The sequence below is a fragment of the Tiliqua scincoides genome, chromosome 2 (genome assembly GCF_035046505.1).
Source record: "Tiliqua scincoides isolate rTilSci1 chromosome 2, rTilSci1.hap2, whole genome shotgun sequence".
NCBI classification, from domain to species: Eukaryota; Metazoa; Chordata; class Lepidosauria; order Squamata; family Scincidae; genus Tiliqua; species Tiliqua scincoides.
Window position 1 is genome coordinate 245,201,835 of NC_089822.1, and position 19,182 is coordinate 245,221,016.

The 19,182-nt window shown below is 45.3% G+C and overlaps 1 protein-coding gene and 1 pseudogene across 13 annotated transcripts in view; one reads left to right on the forward strand and one right to left on the reverse strand.

The window, feature by feature from the left end:
* Positions 1-19,182, forward strand: part of FHIT (fragile histidine triad diadenosine triphosphatase) — a 1,225,929-nt gene that overhangs the window by 1,031,998 nt on the left and 174,749 nt on the right. The gene's annotated exons all lie outside the window — the stretch shown is intronic.
* Positions 18,213-18,333, reverse strand: LOC136642272 (5S ribosomal RNA; annotated as a pseudogene).

The following is a 19,182-nucleotide window of genomic DNA, read 5'->3' on the forward strand; positions in this document are numbered from 1 at the left end:
TGCACAAGTTACAGAGTGACCGGTGTGGACTCAGATTAGGCCCAGAATTACCTGTGAGGTTTGAATGGGCTGTGTAAATACTTCTTACACTGTCAAAAAGCCCAGTGTGGAAACACCCTGAAGAAAAGAAAATGTTCTAACCTGGGTGTCAGAATGGGTAATTTGTGTAGCCTTGCCTGTATGAAGAAAATCCCTCTTTAATTCTCCTGATTTTAAGAACCTCCTGGTTTATTAATTCCACTGGCAACTACAGTTCTGATATTAATCCCCCAATATTTCAGACTTTGACTGCTGCTTTGAGCCTTCTCCAGAGACTTCTGATTTTCTATTGCTTTCCTGAACTGGCTCAGTTCTTTATTGTCTTTGTTATTGACATATTTAGTATATTATTTATTCTGTTGCATTGTCTGGTCATTAAACCCAGGTGCAGACTGATCTTTAACATTTCCTGATTATTGAAAATTTTACCTCCCATTCCAAATACAGGTTGAGACTAATTATTTGCTAGGGTTCCATTCCAAGCACTCATGTGGATTAAAAAAATATGCACTATAGCAAATCAATTTAAAAAACAAAGTTTCTTTGCTCCAGTGATTGAAAAACAGCCTTGCTGACCTTTTGACTCTAAGATAAGAGTCATTAAGAAGACAATCCATCAGCACTTCACTCAGCCCCTCCCTTCACCAATGCAAAATGATCACCTTTCTTTCACATGCTGGGGGGAAGGGAGGGGTCCACAGCAGAGAGAAGGATTGATGGATTGTTAGCTTGCTGCCCTCTCTCTCATTAAGGAGGGATCTGAAGGCCTTAGGAGTGGACCTCAACAAGTGGGAAACCCTGGCCTCTGAGTGGCCCGCTTGGAGGCAGGCTGTGCAACATGGCCTTTCCCAGTTTGAAGAGACACTTGGCCAACAGTCTGAGGCTAAGAGGCAAAGAAAGAAGGCCCATAGCCAGGGAGACAGGCCAGGGACAGACTGCGCTTGCTCCCAGTGTGGAAGGGATTGTCACTCCTGAATCGGCCTTTTCAGCCACACTAGACGCTGTTCCAGAACCACCTTTCAGAGCGCGATACCATAGTCTTTCGAGACTGAAGGTTGCCAACTAGATGTTAAAGGACTGTTCAGTTTTTAAAACTGATTTTAAAGGGGTGCCTTTTCCCCTTCTCCAAGGATCAGCACAATCTTTCTCATTTGCAGGGGCCATTTGTGTTGAGTCAAATCCATGTATAAAAAATCCGTGTATAAATAGGCTGGACCTGTATTGTGCACAGAATGTGTTCCTTATGGTGAAGTGTGTGAATATTCTGCTTATGTACATTCTTGCCTTTTGGGACCAGGTCCCCACAAGGCATCTACTAGATTAAAAGGAGGCGACATAACACAACAAAGCAACAATAAAAGCAGGTGGCAACCAATAATGCCACAACTAAAACAGATTCAACTAAAAGTTTGTGGTGAGTTTTGACCAGGATGGATCTGGCAAATTCCCCAGGGAGCCTTCACTGAAATGGTCCTGTTCTGGATTCCAACCAGTCAAATTTGTGATGGAGGCAGGCCAATAGGGTTCAAGGCTCATGAGACTGAATGTAGAGTCCAGGTAGACTGGATATTGACAAAGGTGACCCTTAACTTAACCTGGTCCCAGACTGTGTAATTGAATGTGAAAAGTTTTAATTAAAAGTCAGAACTGTTTTTAGCCAGCAGCTGGATGACTCTGTTCTTACTGTTCCATGAGTGTGGAAGTTCAGTTCATAAAAAGCCCAAAAGTCAGAATGGTAGAAGCTTAAACAAGCCCAAGCCCCAAACAGAAAAACTCATCATCCATCTTTTGTGCTGATACCTCTAATTGATTAGTAATTGACTAGATATGCAGACTCTGACACACAATGTATCATTTTCTTATGAAACATCTGTTTCACCTTTCCCGCTATCTTGGCAAAACTTTACACTCCCTACTTGAGCAGTGCCCTAATGCCTAGAGGTGTTTGAAAAGGTGTTTGTATATTACTCAGAAATTAATAATAATAATAATAATAATAATAATAATAATAATAATAATAATAATAATAATAATAATAATAATAATACAGGTATTTATATACCGCCTTTCTTAGTCTTTATTCAAGACTTTATTCAAGGCAGTTTACATAGGCAGGCTGATTAAATCCCCGCAGGGATTTTTACAATTGAAAGAAGGTTCTTTCTTTCAAGAACCACCACATTCAAGGTGTTCCACTCCGATCTGGTTTAACATTCTGGCCTCCATCCTCCCACGCTCAGAGCAGATGGAAATAGCTCGGCTCAGTTTGTCAGCTGCTTCAAGGTCGCACGGTGCCGGTGGCCTCGAACTGGCAACCTTGTGGATGTTATCTTCAGGCAGACGGAGGCTCTACCCTCTAGACCAGACCTCCTGCCCAATTACCCTGCATATCCCTGGTCTTGCCTGATCTTGGAAGCTAAGCAGGGTCAGGCCTGGTTAGTACTTGGATGGGAGACCGCCTGGGAATACCGGGTGCTGTAGGCCTATACCATAGTCTTTCGAGACTGAAGGTTGCCAACCAAACCAGTTGTGTTCAGGAAAACTTAGAGCACAATCCTGAAGACCTTGCACCGGCTCACTTCCGGTGACATGTCTCAAACATGCCGTAAGTCTCACCTGTGACACTTACCGCCCAGCCACTGCGGGCGCTGGAGCAATGCGAGCTGGAGCTGAGCCAGTGCTGAGTGGAGAATGGGTGACCACTGCCTGGTGCTACGTGGGAGCGCTGAGTAGTAGAGAGGTAAGTGGGGGCATGGAGGGAGGTGGGGGAGCTATTCTGGGGTGGGGGGAGGGTGGGGAGGTGTGGCAGGGGAAGGAATAGGGCAGGAGGGGGCAGGACCAGCAAAGCTCAGCTCTGCTGGATCTGAAGCCCCATGTCAGGCCTTTTGGCCCATCACAGAACTCTGTTACTCTGCGGGGGCTAAATAGCCAGTGCAGAGTTGAGTAGCCCCACTGTAGGGCTACTTTTCTTACCTGGGGGAAGGGAACAAATGTCCCATTCCCCCGAGGAGCTGCCGGCAGCTGCCTGGCACATTCAGGATGCTATGGCAACCATTTGGGCGCCACAGCAGCCCAGCGTGCCAGGCAGCTCAGAATTGGACTGTAAGGCTGTAATCCTATTTTACTCACTGGAAACACTCTATGAATTCCTGACTACTTACTTAACAGTAAAGCAAGGATGTGCTGGAGCCACACCCCCAAGTTCCAATTCAGACTCCGCCCCCTTGACTTGAGTCACCCACCAGTCATAACAGTGGCAGTCACAACTTGTCCAGAGCCATTTTTCCAATAATTTTGACTCAATTTTGACTTTTTAAGAAGCAAGTCAAGTCGCAGAAGTGGCGAAAAAAGCAAGCAAGCACACCCAAAAGTGAGTTGAGTCAATCCAAGTCTTTTCATCTTTAGGGGAAAGCCTCCAAGTCCTGAGTCAGTGCCCAAGTTTTTGACATGTGTGACACAAGTCCATTTGAGTCACGAAAAACACGTTTTTGTGACTTGAGTCCGAGTCATCTGAGGCATAGCCCATTCCTGCAATAATGTATGTATGGTTGTTGCATCTTGTATATATAAAGATCAGCAACATAGAATCATAGAAAGTTAAGAGTATAAAATGTTAAGAGTAAAAAGGGACATATATACCTATCCCCTGCAGATACTGGAGGATGCCTGTACAAACATTTCTAAGCACAAATTCTCCTTGGCCTGCATATACCTTCGTCTTTCTATACACCTAGAATTTACATGCCTGCCCCACCCTCCTCGCAGATAACCCGAGTTCCATTCTGTGCAATTATTCCATGTTATTCTGAGGCCTTCACCAGCGATAAACAAAAACAAATCAATATGCCACCACAGTGCTTGTTTCGAAGCTCAGCATTTTAAAGCTGGCATGAAATCTGCCAGAGCGTATATCTCCTCTGAAAGGACGCTTGATGTTGATGTCATAAATAAATTAGCATCGAGGTAGAATCCATTGCCGCATGAAGTCTTCTTTAATCAAGTGATATTTCAGTGAAATTTTTTATATCACCTTGCTTAGCTTAATCATATTAAATGCCACCCCTAACGCCTGCCAGTGGGCGAAAATGAGAGTCGAAAGGTGTAACGTTACCAATTAAGCAAGCAAGAAGTAAACAGTGTAATCAAAAGAAAGACTTTAATTTGTGGGATTGTTTCATTGCAAGTTTAGCAAGGGGGGGGGAAAGCAAAGAGAGACCACATGATAATTAAATCTACCGTTCTCCTGGAAAACTCTGGATCAGTGAATGTTTCTAATTAGAGCTGGGCACATCATTAGCAATAAGCAACTTGATGTGAGCAGCTTAGCCTGGTCTCCTTTAAAAGTACTTTTGTTTTTTTTGAAAATTGGTTATTAGCCAAGCATTCTGCCCTTATTCTTTGTTTGTTGCAAAGGCTTTGCTGCTCCTGCTCTCCCCTCTTATTTTATTGCAGAAGATGAAAGTTATTAAAGAACCACTTGTTGTAATAAGTAAAGTTTAGTTAAGGGCCAAGACACGTTAGTTTTAAGGCATGTTTTGGCTCCCGTTGTGAGTCTAATTCCTCTGGAGAAGTAGGTCCACAGTTGGGAGTGCTCCTAGATCTGAAGCTGCTCCAGGATACACGGCTGCTGATCCCAGATCCCAGATCCCAGGTGGCGGCTGTGGAGAGGGAAGCCTTTGCTCAGCTTTGGCTGATTCGCTGGCCAGTTGCGGACCTACCATAAGGTCCGTGGGGCAAAAGACCCAGGTGTGAGGCACCAGGACCCTACAGAAGCCTCTCTGAGGCACCTGATGGGGGCAGTTTAAAGCGTTGGGGAACTTCACAGAGGTTTCTTCAACGAGGCTCCGTGACCCTCAGGTGAGGAGGAGGGGTGGCTTTCTACGTGGGGGGGAGTGGAGGTAGCCTGCAGGGGTGTGTCATTGTGAACCTTTGCCCCGGGCACGGGGCTGGGGAGGTCTGCTGCTGTCACCAGCTGACCTGGGTCACTCAGGCCTGGCCACCATGACCCGTGCCCTACTGACATCTAGGTTAGACTACTGCAATGCACTCATTGTGGGGCGGCCTTTAAGGACAGTCCAGAAACGGCAACTAGTGTGCTGGTTTTACAGAATACTTATGGTCTGTGTAACGGCGATTGTACAAGCGGAGACACTTTAACATTGTATTTGGATTGAAACCCTGGGGTTACATTGATGCAATTTAAGAACTCATTACTCTTTCTTTTTAAGCACAGGCATTGGGGTGGCAGGGGGGCAATGGTGCATAATCATTCCTTCTCCGGGCTTGCAGTCGAGATGCCAGTGTGTCATCTCTCTCGCTTCTGCAGGTGGTGGTGGTGCCACTGCTGTGTGTGGCTTTTGACGAATACAATCCATCTGCTTTGAAATGTTAAAATATATAAGTGAGCCTAGGTGTGAAGACAAAAGGCCAAAAATTTCAAAGTGGTGTACCTGAGGTAAATGGAAGCCTGGAGGGACTGGTACTCAAGCCCTCGAAAGATAAGGCTGAGGACTTCTTCTTTTTTTTGTCTCAGCCATGCGTGCGTACAAATAATGACAGCTGGGTTAAATGGTCTCAGACAACAAGCCAATTCTGCAATTGCATGGCAAAGAAGAAACACAACACGCTTTATGGTGTGAATTGTACACTCTGGGAAAGCCTGTCTGGCCTGCTAAGTGCTGTCTCAGAAAAGCAGCCTGTCTATTTATTCCTGGCAAGAGTGGTAAACTTTGTTGTGCCACATTAGAAGCGCTGGGATGCAGAGGAACCCTTAGGCCTCTGTCACCAGGACCCGGCCCAGCTACACTGGTCTACTCGGGAGCAGGGAATAGGGAATAGGGAAGCAGAAAGAGTACTTTCCAGACACAGCCCCCAGGCAGGAGGTCTCCCTGGGAGTAGGACCCAGGCTGATCACATGGCTGGAAGGGGTGGAGTCCTCAGGTTGGCTGCTAGGTTCATAAGGAGTCCAGCAGGCAGACAGAGAGGTTGCCCCTCTCTGGGGATGGGAGCTGGGGGAAGGTTTGCCAGCACCACACACTTGCTGAGGGCTGTCTGGCTTGGGAGAGGCTCCCGGAGCCCTTTGGAGAATGGAGTGTGCTACTCATCTGGGACAACCCACCCTGGGCAGGGCATAATGGTTGTTTCCACCCCAGCACATGTGAAGTGGACCAGATGTGAATCTCTGTAAATGGACATGGTACTGGCTCCTATGATGTAATGGGCCAGATGAGTGTGAAGAACTCAACGTGAATCGAGCATTGGTGCAGACCTTTTTCTAAGCCTTTGCGACTTCCTCTAGGACGGGGTAAGTCCAGGCACCCCCAGCTCTCCCCAGCAGTAACTCCTCTCCCTGAGCCCACCAAGCATGGGTCTGCAATGGAGGAGACAGCCTCACATAGCCAAGCCCTGTTCTGTCATGTAACCAGTTGTGGCCTGTGACAGTCTGTGCTGCCATCCAGGGGCGGTTAGTTATAACTAAAAAAGTGGCCATGGAGAGTGTCCATCAAGTACACACCAACTGGCGCCACTAAGAAGTAAGAGAGCGTGGGGATAGGCATTGGCAGGATGAGTTCATGTAATACTGATGGTCTCTAGATCAGGGTTTCTTAGCCTTTCTTTGCTTGTGGCCCTATTCTGAGTCCCGTTTCATCATGCGCCTGGCATGATTTTAGGTGATGATGTCATCACATCATTGCCAACTTCCAAGTTGCCGAGATCTGCGGCCACACCACTGGGCACTTTAGCAAGAGCAGTGCTCATGACTACGTGTGTAGCTGAAATTTTCTGGGTCCAGATTAAAAATTCAATTATAGTAGTTCTGGTGCCCAAAGGAAAGGCAAAGGCATGTTAGAGGGTGGAGAAAGGGGTGGATTTGGTGGCAGTCATGGATTATTGATCTCCGAAGAGACCCATAGGCAGCCAGAAGGCCTATACAGAGGTAAGTAACCAGTTTTTACCTACCTCCAATTTGCATTTTGGTCATCTCTCTCACAGCATTTAGCAAAGCCTCCATTGGCACAGCTGCATGCTATGGTGTGACAGAGGATAGGCTTGGGCTGGCAGTCTCATCAATGGTTGCATCAATAGGGAATGCTAGAAAAGGTAATTTGCATCTCCCTACTCTTGCATCAGCAGGGCCTAGGAGAGGGGGGTAAAGGGGGTAATTTGTACCCAGGCCCAGGGTCAGAAAGTGGGCCCAGGAGCCAAAGGAGGGGGCCCAGAAAGTTCATGGGAACTTATATTTTCCTATCTCACCCAAATGAGTTGTGCTGGGGGCACAACTGTGGGCATGCAGTGGCAACTGCTGCTTGCAAGCCATACACACCAGGCCCCGGAAAGCATCCATGACCCTCCTTAACACAGTGTCATATCTGGGAGGAACTGGCCTGCTATGGTAGCTCTTTGGCTTGTGGATCCGATAACCATGAAGGAGTGTATAGGAGTTTAGGGATACCACTGCTGGGCTACAGCTGCTGCAGAAGTTCATTTTGGTGCACACAGCACACTGTCCATTCTCATGTGAGCCCAGACACAAGGATGCAAATTTTCTGCAATGATTTTCTATATCTCGAAGATTTTAAAGAGTGTGTTTGGTTTACCATATTACTATATCGAGCTGCCAGTGCTGCCTGGTGGGGTAGACCTGGGTTCCGCATCCAGAAGCCTGGTATACCTGGGCTCCAAAGACAATTCTGGCTGTTGGCACCCTCCGCCTGCCCTATTTTGCCCTCCATTCTGCTTGACCCCATTGCCCCCTCTCCCTTTGGGAAGGGGCCCCAAAAGAAACTTTGTACCCCCTGATTAAATTCCTCTCAGAGGCCCTGTGCCTCAGGGTGGTGGGCTAAGTTACCTTTTTCCCCCCCTTGGTTCCCCTGCCAGCAACTCTGTTTCTCTCCATCAGAGTAGCAGTGTGTATGTGTGTTTTAATTCATCTTCTATTTGTGTAAGGTGGATGTTGGGTTTGGCCAACCTCCTTTGGGCTAATTTCTGACCAATAGACAAGACTTTCTGCATTCAGTGCTTTCTCTTCATTGTTTGATGAGCCTGATGGATGTTGAAAGCCCAGTTTTTTTTTATGTCTCTCTATGACTTCTGAGGGCTTTCAATTACCGATCAAGATTGCCAAACTAAAACAGCATTCTCTCTCTTCAGTGAGAGAAGTGGGTTTTTTCACCAGCTGTGAGTGATATCTATTGTGCTTCTCCAAGCGCCAGGTCTTCTCACATCTCTCCTCAATCACATCTGTTGTGCCTTATTGGCTTTTAACTCTCCCCTCACTTTGGTTACAAATGGAGGCTCCCCTTAACAAGTCTCCAGCCGCTTTCCCCATTGAAATTCACCTTATCTCTTGGATAACAAGTTCATTTCCATAACACTTTCACTTTCTCTCTCCTTGGAGTCTGTCTCCCTCTCTGAGGTCACAGTAACTGGTCAGTTTCAGCATACTGTATTTCTTCTGATTCTCTCACAGCACATTCTCTCCCCCCCCCTTCCTTTCTTGGGCCAGAATCCTATGCACACTGAGAATGCAATCCTATGCACACCTAGGAATAAGCCCCACTGACTATACTGGGACTTACTTCTGAGTAGCCATGCACAGGAGTGGACTTTTAACTGGAAAATAAGTTCTATTGAACTCGGTGGGCTTACTTCTGAGTAAACATGTATAGGATTGTACTGTTGATCACAGATCCCTTTCCCCCTGTGCTTCCCCCTTCTCCTTTTTCTCAAACCATAATAATAAATAATAATAAACTTTATTTATACCCAAAGGGACCCAGGGTGGCTTACAACAGGTTAAAAACAGATTAAAACATAATATTAAAAAACAGATAAAAACATTAACAAATATCATAAAAACAGTAATCAGATAAAAAATCAGGTAAAAGGAGCATAGAGCAGCAGATCATAGGAATCAGGCCTGTAAAAAATACTAACAGATGTAGAAAAGATGTTTAAAAGATGTTAAAAAGGCCATGAACTCAGAAGGCTTGTTTAAACAAAAAGGTCTTCAGGCTTCGCCGAAAAGTCTCAAGAGAAGGAGCCATTCTTAAGTCAAGGGGAAGGGAGTTCCATAGAGTTGGTGCCACTAGTGAGAAGGCCCTATATCTTGCCGCCGCCCCACGTACCTCCCTAGGCGGCGGCACTTGTAAAAAGGCCTTCTGATGACCTAAGAGGATGAGCCGGATTGTATGGAAGTAGGCGGTCCCTAAGATAAACCAAACTTGTCAGTTGCAAACACAGCAAATTTCTGCATCGCCTCTGCATATTCAGTTGCGAATGTGGTGATCTATTGCCCCTGCTTGATTCTGTGGCTTTCCCCTGCTTCTAATGTCACTAATCCCTCAATAACTCTTTGCTTTAGTTACTCTGGACTCCTGCCTCTTAATTCAATCCCTGCAGTGCCAACACACAGTGCGGGTGCATCAAGAGCCAATGGCTGAAGATCCATCATGTGTGTGTCTTGCAGAGCAAGACGGGTCCATGGTAACTGAGGCCACAGAAAGCAGTTGCATTGTCACTGTGGCTGCTTCTCTGGTTTGTGAATCGCAGGTGCCAGCCTTATCCTCTTCCTTGATCTTCTCGTTAAGCTTCCTGGTGTGCTGCTACCGCACAGTACAGCTGAAACTCCTTTGGGAAACTGAAAGGAGCAGTGAGCAAGTATTACAGAAATGTCATCAGAGGCAATTTCAGTAAATCAGAGAGCTGAAGCCGCTGACTCATTAATCAGCAACTCGCGGGCAGTCCCAGCCATGTTCTCTGCTCTCCATCCTGACTCATTACAAAACCATTATTGCAGTTTTTCTCTTGCATGCTCACTCTCCTTCCGTCCACGTCTTGCAGAAAATAGCCTGACAGTTTATGTGGGAGTAATGAGAAAGCGGCTTTCAAAGCACAGCCTCGTATACTTAACTGCCGTTTCCGTCACCTCCTGTTTTGTGATATTTCTTTTAAATATTCTTGTCCCACTGAAGGCTCTTGCTAAGAAACTTCGATTACAGATGCCTCCCTCAAGCCATTCAGCTGTGGGGTGATTTGACCGTGCGCCAGATTCCGGCATCCATTTCTCAGTAGTGCTTTACTGGTGTAATGAGACCATTTCCGCCACTCATTTTACCGCCACATCATTTAGCAGGACAAATATTGAACAAAGCATCAGCTGGGGCTCATACGGCTCCTCTGAAGAAGGAAAAGTAATGAGGACGCCCTTTTAAAAGATTGATATTTGAAAGAAGCTTGAGCTTCTAACAGGAAAGATAACGACTCAGAACCGACATTAAGAACTCCTCAATTTCTGTTTTCATGTTCCTTCTATTTTTTCTGCCCAGTGTTTGTATAGTTCCTTTCTCCTCAAGGCTGCCTATCTCTTCAGGGACCTCTATTGTATTTACAGAGGCCTCTACCTGTATTTTCCTTTGCTTACCTGACCTCTCAGCAGTCTATCCACGATTTAAATTGTGGCACATGTTCTTTTAAAGCCTTGTGCTTGTGGACCACCAGGTATGTTGCAAGTATTTCAGAAATAACAAAGAGCCACCTCAAAGGACTGGACTGCCATGAATCTGCCCTTAGTTGATGGCTGCTTGCTGTTGAAGGACACTTTCTCAAGAGCCAATGCTAAAGACTCAGTTTAGCTTTGGTAGGACAATGTTGTTCCAAATATGGAGTCCATTTTCAGCCATACACTAGCACTGGTGTTCCTGGAGGGAGAGAAACACGGTTTCTTCAGGAGCCTGGCCACTGGTGTAAAGCGGCCCCTTCTCCTTGCCTTCGGAGCCAGTCATGGCCTCTAAAGCTTTTGCTGTTGCAGCCAGGAGTGGCTCTAAAGGTGAGGAGGAGGTTTGCTTTGCACCAATGTTCAGGCTCCTGAAGATACTTAGCATTTGCCTGGCCTCCAGGAATGCCAGTGTATTCCTGTATTTCTGTATTTACCTGTATTCCTGGCCTCCAGGAATGCCAGTGTAGACTAGCAAGTTAGGGTCATGTCCTGTACTTTTAACAGCTGTGCAAACAGGACATTGCTTTATTTAAAATGCATGTGCTGCCTTTCCTAAGCACACAAGTGGCTAAAAGTATCAATTAAAGAAACATTCACCTCCATTTTTAGCCATAGGTAGAGGGGTGTGTGTGTGCATGAATTTTTTTTTGTTAAAAACACAAATTGCCACCATTTTATGTTTAAAATATACGAATAAAAACACAAAACACCGCATTTTGGTGTGTTAAGATATATATCACCTACCAGTACACTTTTAAAGTGTTTACAATTAATAAAAATGAGAATAGCTGGTGTAGATCTGAGCTGGCCCACAGGGATTCGGGGAGCAGCAGAGGAAGTAAGCACAGAATATTTACTCTTTTCCCCTGCCTGAGCCCCAGCTGGTCCACAGGATGTAGCAGAGCCTGAGTTGTAATTGCTGCATTGTGCAGGCTGGCTGAGGATAGGATAGGGCCCTTAGTGTGTTAAGGCTTGTAGCTTTAAGCGATCCAGATATATGAGCTGGTTATATCACAGTGTGAAATGGATGCTTGATGCAATCCAGCAATTGCATCAATATTACACCTTGTGAAGTTTAATCAATGCACATATGCAGGAGTGCGCATGCATAGCTTAAAAGGAAATAAGGTGCAAGTGGAACATTGTGGCAAACTGCACATGCACAACATTCTGGACAAAGTCTGGAAATCAAACTTGAAGGAATGTATTGGTGCTATTCTGAAAACATGATCGAGGAATTCAAACTCTGATGTCTAGGGAGACATTCAGATAAGATCATTTGGTGGGCATTCCTGTTTTCAATATTCCCTGTGATTATTTTTAAAACCTCCACATCTTGGACATTCACAGTAAATGGCCAATTACACTTATTGGCTTTTTACCATATACCAGTGTTTTAAGTTGGAATGTGCAGTACTTAGATCTGATGAAATACAGGAGCTGTGCAGCTACAGGAAGCTGAGTGGTCAGTTGAGGTTATTGCATTTGATTACAAGCTCTGTCTGAAAGGTCTTTAAGATAATGAAAACTGCTTTTATCGTTCTGTCTGCTCACAAAACCATCCCACGGTTGAAGCAATACTGTTACTTCTATTTTGATGCATATTGTGTATTATTCACAATGGCTGTGCATATGGGCTGGGATTCAAAGATAGAACGTGCATCCCTTGAGATGACTTGTACACATATCCTTCCTAGCAAAAGGCATTTCAGAACATAAGAAAAGTCCCAGGGGCCATAAAATCCAACATCTTCTTTTCCTTAGTAACCCACCAGAAGCTGTTGAGAAGTCCACAAGCAGGAGATGAAGACCTTCCCTGCTGTTGTTTTCTGTCCATCTGCTCTCCTTCCCCCCCCCCCACTGGTATTCAAATGAATGTAACCAGTGATAGGCATCTCCTCCATGGATTTGTTTGAACCACAGTCAGTCTTTGCAACACACTGGAAAGGTTCCACACCCCTGCTAGCGCATGACTCGGAGCTAATTTTGTTATTAAGGATTAAAAAAAAATTGAAATACTACTTTTAATATTGAGGAGTTGGACAGTGTACTCTTATGTATGTCTACTCAGAGGAAAGTCTCACTGAGTCTAGTGAGAATTGCAGCCCAATCCTATCCAAGGACAACACTCTCAGTGCTTAGGACTGGACTGTTAGTTCCAGTTATGTGTGTATAGGATTGCAGCTGAAGACTTGATTGATGCCTTGCTGTACTAGGGAAAAGAAAGGAAGGAGGTCTACTGTGGTGGCCTCCTAACCCTGTGACTTAATTTTCACACGTGAACATAAGAACAGCCCCACTGGATCAGGCCGTAGGCCCATCTAGTCCAGCTTCCTGTATCTCACAGCGGCCCACCAAATGCCCCCGGAAGCACACCAGGTAACAAGAGACCTGCATCCTGGTGCCCTCCCTTGCATCTGGCATTCTGACATAGCCCATTAAAACAGGAGGTTGCACATACACATCATGGCTTGTAACCCGTAATTGATTTTTCCTCCAGAAACTTGTCCAATCCCTTTTTAAAGGCATCCAGGCCAGACACCATCACCACATCCTGCGGCAAGGAGTTCCACAGACCAACCACCCATTTCTGCTCAGGTGTACACATTTGACCCCTGTGGCGTATATGCAACATTGGGCAGAAATGGCTTAACTCACCTTCCTACTTTTCTACATAGGAACTAAGGTTTATGTGACCGGCACTATCACATAGTGAGAGGTTCATTTTTCCCAGGTTTCAAGGTCACATTCGCCAAGTCTATATTTTAACTGGACGCTTCGCCCTCTACTCTGTAGAGCCTTGTCAAGGGACTACAAATAGAAATAAAAACTAAGCTAACATCTGAGAAATACTAAAACTAATTAGGAGCAGGGATTAAGTTAAAGCTCCGCTAAGTACAGGCAAAAAAAACTAGAACAAATATCCCTGCCAAAAGTTCAATAGAACTCTAAGCCTGGACAATTGTAATCGGACACTAGGACACTTTTTCTGGACACTTCACTGCTATGGCTGTGATGCTTTGTCACTGAGGCTCTTGTTCTCCCTGACATCGCCTTTGAGCATTGCCATCATTGACGAGGGCACATGGTAGTTATTTTTTTGCAATAATATTTGCCCCTCCCCTGTGACTCTTTAATCGCACGCAGTGGTCTCCCAAGACCACTCAGTGTCCCCCATTTTCTCTTGCAAGTCTTCTCCTATCACTTTAACCGTGCATTCTTTGAGAACTCTTATTCCTGAAGAGACACAGGAACTGTTAGAGATAATTGGGCAAAACACAGAGATAGCAGAAGCGCAAACGGGCAGCTGCAGTGTGTGGTGCTCAGAGCACAGGGAAGAACGCCAAAAAAAGGAGGCAAGACCCAGGGAAGTACCAACACCAGAGTCTATTTACAGGCAGTATTTACAGGTAGAAGGCAGTTCCAGAAATCAGCAAGCAGAGGCAGTCCAGCAAACAGTCCAAGTAGTCAGTAAATCAGGTATCTAGCCAGCAGAGATTCATGCAGCAACTCACCCAGTGGAGTGTGCTTGTTGGCCATTTATACTCCTGTCAGCCAATGGGAAAGGCCATGACCTCATCCCTGAGGAATGTCATTGCATCATCCTGGGTGGGGATTGCATCAGCTTTTCCCATCTCTCCTTGTTCTGTGCAGTGACTCAGCACTTTGCCCTGATTGGTCCTTGCCCCATTGTCTGACAGGTATGCTTACATTTGCTTATACACAGCAGCAGTCTGGTAGGCCTGCCTTATCCAGCCACCAAATTGCCTTGCTGTATGGGGCACATACTGTAACAGGAGCCCTATCACAAAATGGTTGCTACTCCCTCCCTGCGGTGTTTCCTTCTGCTGCGAGTCATGTGTGAATGTTTGTTTGCTTGACTGACTTTGGCAGAAAGTAGAATTTTTCCTGGCAGCTAAGTGACATGACGCTTTGGGAAGACACAAGCTTTATGGAAATGTCTATCAGCCTAAGTATATCGCATCCAAGGGAGATGTCTCATGACAAAACAAAATCATAAAGCCCCGAAAGTCATTTCTTTTGGCGTTCAATGGAAAACAAAGAATAGATTTCAATCAGCAATTAAAAATTATCCATACAGCACATGAGTACAAGAAATCTATCTTCCGAAAGACATCTTGATGAGACTTGATGTTGCCCACAAAGAAATGATGCCTAGTGTGTTGCTGATTTTCCAGTTACGTTCATTCATAGTATGCGTTATGATGTGCAGATTGTGTTGTCTTGGGTCTGGTGTCTAATCCCTCCATGGGCAAAGTATGAACTGTGTGATATAGGGAGAACCATTATTCTCGGTGGCCAGCAAAGAGAGAAAGGCAGAAGAATAGCTCTTCAGAAACTGTGTCAAGACCCAAGTATGTCCTACCTGTATTTTACAGCATCTTACAATATGGTAAGGGGACCTGGATAAGATGTAGTAGGTGGCACTGTTTGTTTTTATTAACAAGTAAAACACAAAACACTGCATTTTGGTGTTTAAAGTATTTTCCAGAAATTATAATACAGGGGGCCCTCATATCTGTGGATTTTGTATCTGTGATGTACTTACCTGCAGATTGGATCCATGAGGCCTCCTGTATGTGCCCCCATATATCCCTCTGGAGGCAAGGGAAGCTCCTTCAGGGGCTTCCCCAGGCCTCCTAATGCCTTACAAGGATTTTTGAACTTGGGAGCATTAGGGGTCAGCTGTGAGCCCTTGGCAGTACTCATCCCAGTACCACCTACAAGATATGTTAACCATTAATGTATGACTTATTTAGATGCCATGACATGTTTCCTCTGATAAAAAATGCAATATATGATGCACCTTTAGAACGAAAAGTTGCTAAATTAAAGGTAGTTCATTGGGATCTGTGAAAAAGGGTAGTTCCTCAGAGATACCAGGCTATCTTTAGGCAGTAGATAGAGGGCTCCCTGTTATGACACAGTAACAGTGAGACATTTCACTTCTGTCTCTTCTGTAGTGACGATGCAGACTCATGTTGAAACTAGATGATACAAAAGATGTGTGACTACCTGCAGAAAAACAGCAGCTCTACCTTTTCTCCACCTTTTCCGCCCTTCAGGTCTGGGCACAAAGTGAAGATATTTACTGGGTTGCAGTCCTTCATTCGGGGCTCAAGCCATTTCTTCCCAACATTGCATATTCTCAAAAGGGATCAAATGCGTACAACTGTGGGATGTGCAAAAATGGGTTAAACAGAACGACACAAAAGTTAAGTGGTGGTTGTGAACCCCACAACCCAGAAACAGTCTCAAGGAGAAAAACGGCTCTTCTGTGTATTTCATTCTGAACTTCTGAACTTATTTCATTCTGAACTTCACAACGGAACTTCTGTGTATTGAACTGTGGTGAAGTCTACATGCAGATTTCCACAAAACTAGCAGTGGTTAATTGTGGAATGTTATGTCAGAGTAACTCTCAGGTGAAATGCATGACATAGACAATTCATGGCAGTGCCCATCCTCACCATACAGTGATTGGAAGGACTAGGAATAGGGGATGCAGGCAGGACACGTGACTGACTAGAAGGGAAGTATACAGAAGTCTTTCAAAGAGTCAACATGCTGTCCTCCTAAACCTTAATGTGGAGTTTGCTCCTCTTTCCAGTAGTCTTCTCACAGGTTTCAAGTGGGCTCATTTGTGATCCTGGCCCCTGTGCCACCCAGGGCCAGAATCACTGAATGCAACCTCCCTCTAACATAAGAACATAAGAACAGCCCCATTGGATCAGGCTATAGGCCCATCTAGTCCAGCTTCCTGTATCTCACAGCGGCCCACCAAATGCCCCAGGGAGCACACCAGATAACAAGAGACCAGCAAGGCTTCCTGGGAATTGTAGTTAAGAACATAAGAACAGCCCCACTGGATCGGGCCATAGGCCCATCTAGTCCAGCTTCCTGTATCTCACAGCGGCACACCAAATGCCCCAGGGAGCACACCAGATAACAAGAGACCTCATCCTGGTGCCCTCCCTTGCATCTGGCCTTCTGACATAGCCCATTTCTAAAATCAGGAGGTTGCACATACGCATCATGGCTTGTACCCCATAATGGATTTTTCCTCCAGAAACTTGTCCAATCCCCTTTTAAATCCCAGGCCAGATGCCGTCACCACATCCTGTGGCAAGGAGTTCCACAGACCGACCACACACTGAGTAAAGAAATATTTTCTCTTATCTGGTCGCCCCCTTACCTTGTAGTCAGGGGCAGCTGGAGGCAGGCTCCTCTGGTCCTGCAAGTGGGTGGGCAGAAATTCCAAAAATCACAAGTGATGTAATTACATATTATATCTCTTATATGGACAGTTATTGCTCCCTAGCATGCTCTCATGGTTCTTTTGTACTTCCTCCCAGCGTGCAGGTAGAGCCCTCCTGTGCTTCTTCCTCTAGGTAGTTCCTACTCAGATTGTTTCCTTTCTCACAGGCTTTGAAACTGGAAGGTTTTAGCACCTCACCAATCAATCCCAAAGCAGACTCACCCAGTGTTCCTTGGTCCATTCCTTCTGTGTCTGATGGAACAGGAGATTGAACCTCAACGCTCAATGCGGATGTCGGTAAATGCTTTGCACTGTGCCTGGCAAATGCAAGTGGGTCAGCTCAGTCAGTGCCAAGGCTCAAGCCATGCCAGCTGCTCTCTTGATGGGTGAGCATGATGCTAATTTGCCAGCCTTGTCTACTGGGAGAACTTAGTGGCATATGCTGATTTTTAGTGCATGGCTGAAAAAGAAACTATAATTCCAGAGTCTGCTAGTGCACAAATACTCCATGTGTCAAATCTGCATTATGCCCATTGCGATTAGCCAGATTGAAACACCATTGTAGGTTAGCTCTTGCCCAGGGGTTTATTAAGATCTGGTTAGTGCCCTGATCATCTTCCAATCTACCGTAGCTTCTCTTTTCCAGCCTTATTTTTTCCACCTCAGTCCTCTCCTCTAAACTCTGCTACAAAAATTCAGTCTCTTTCCAAGTTGATCTGACCACATGACAGATACCTTGGTTGAATTTCTAAGGCCTCCCCAGAATCCAGCACTTTGTCCTTACTTTTAAATGGGATGGCAAATGTGGGGAGAGGCCATTTTGGCTCCACCTTGAAACTAAAGTTCTTCTGTTGGTGAACATATGTGAGTTTATGGGAAGAGGTGTCCTTGTAATGTCCATATAAACATAATTATTGTCCAAACATGACCTGAGCTGTATAGTGACAGCAGAGTTGGCTTGGAAGTGGCTCTGATCAGGAACACCCTTTGTTTCCTTAATACTTGGGAGGGGCAGCATTTGAGATGCTTGGTAGATAAATGCTCGCTCCATCTGTCTCCCCTACCTGTTCATGCCCCCACTTCACAGAGTTACTAGCACTGGCAATAGACTTCACTGCAGAAGACATGTTGGCCAAGGGACTAGGTGCAGACTGAGCTGTGTGGGTATGAAGGAGTGCTGTGTTGCATGGATCATATAAAAAGAGCCCTATCCAAAATACTACCAGGATGAAGGCCTATTGCTGTGGTGATTGCTGTAACATTTGCTGCATGCCAGCTTGATGCTAGGTGTGAAATACTGTGTAAAAGTGGCATAGTCCTCCTTCAGAAGATTGGCAGTCTGTATGATACACAGAGCTTGGTTGGCAACCTTCAGTCTCGAAAGACTATGGTATAAGCCTACAGCACCCAGTATTCCCAGGCGGTCTCCCATCCAAGCACTAACTAGGCCTGACCCTGCTTAGCTTCCAAGATCAGATGGGATCGCGCATGTGCAGGGTAACATAGAGCTGGAGGATACACAGGAATATAGTATAAATCTGGGGTGGGGGAGAGAGCATGTAGTCGGAGCCCATACGTGACCAACAGCCCAATCCTAACCAACATTCCAGGTCTGGTGCAACTGCAATGCAGCCCTGAGGTAAGGGAGCAAACTTTCTCTTGCCTTGAGGAGGCTTTTGTGACTGCCCACCACAAAATGGAGCATATGCCCTGTTGGCACAGCTGCACTGGTGCTGGAAGTTGGTTAGGATTGGGCTGCAAATCTCTACCTGGGTGGAACCATGACTAATAATTATAATTATTTTTCCCACTATTCCTCCTTTTTTCTGTCACAAAGTACGCTCAAAGCCTAAAACCAACAATCAGTGAAATGATTCACATATTTAGTAAAATAAAAAGAACTTGCCATGAGAGCAATCGAATGGCAACATGAAAAGGGAGCAGTTTGTGAAAGCTGAAAATAATGTAAAAAGCAGTAGGACAATGGGGCGGGAAAGAAAAATGTGTTTCAATGCATGGGTCTTTCAAGTAGCAGTTAATGAGTCTTTAAAGTAACAGTAAAGTCAAGCAAGTGCTGTCTCTGTAGCATGCTACCCAGATAGTATGACCAGAACAGAGCGCCTTTTTTGTTGTACTGCTTGCTTTATAGATTTCTCCTGAGCCGATGTATAAAGGCCAGATCTTCATAGCAACTGTAGCAGTATGACATTTGGATGTCACTATTGCACATTTAGGACTGTGGCCTGGTTTTTTTGTAATTTAAAAAAAAAAAAATCAGCTGGGGCTGAATTGTCAATTGTATTGCGTGTAATAGCCTCCCCTGTCCAGAATGTTCTTTCCAGTTTGGCTGCGTTGTATTTCCATA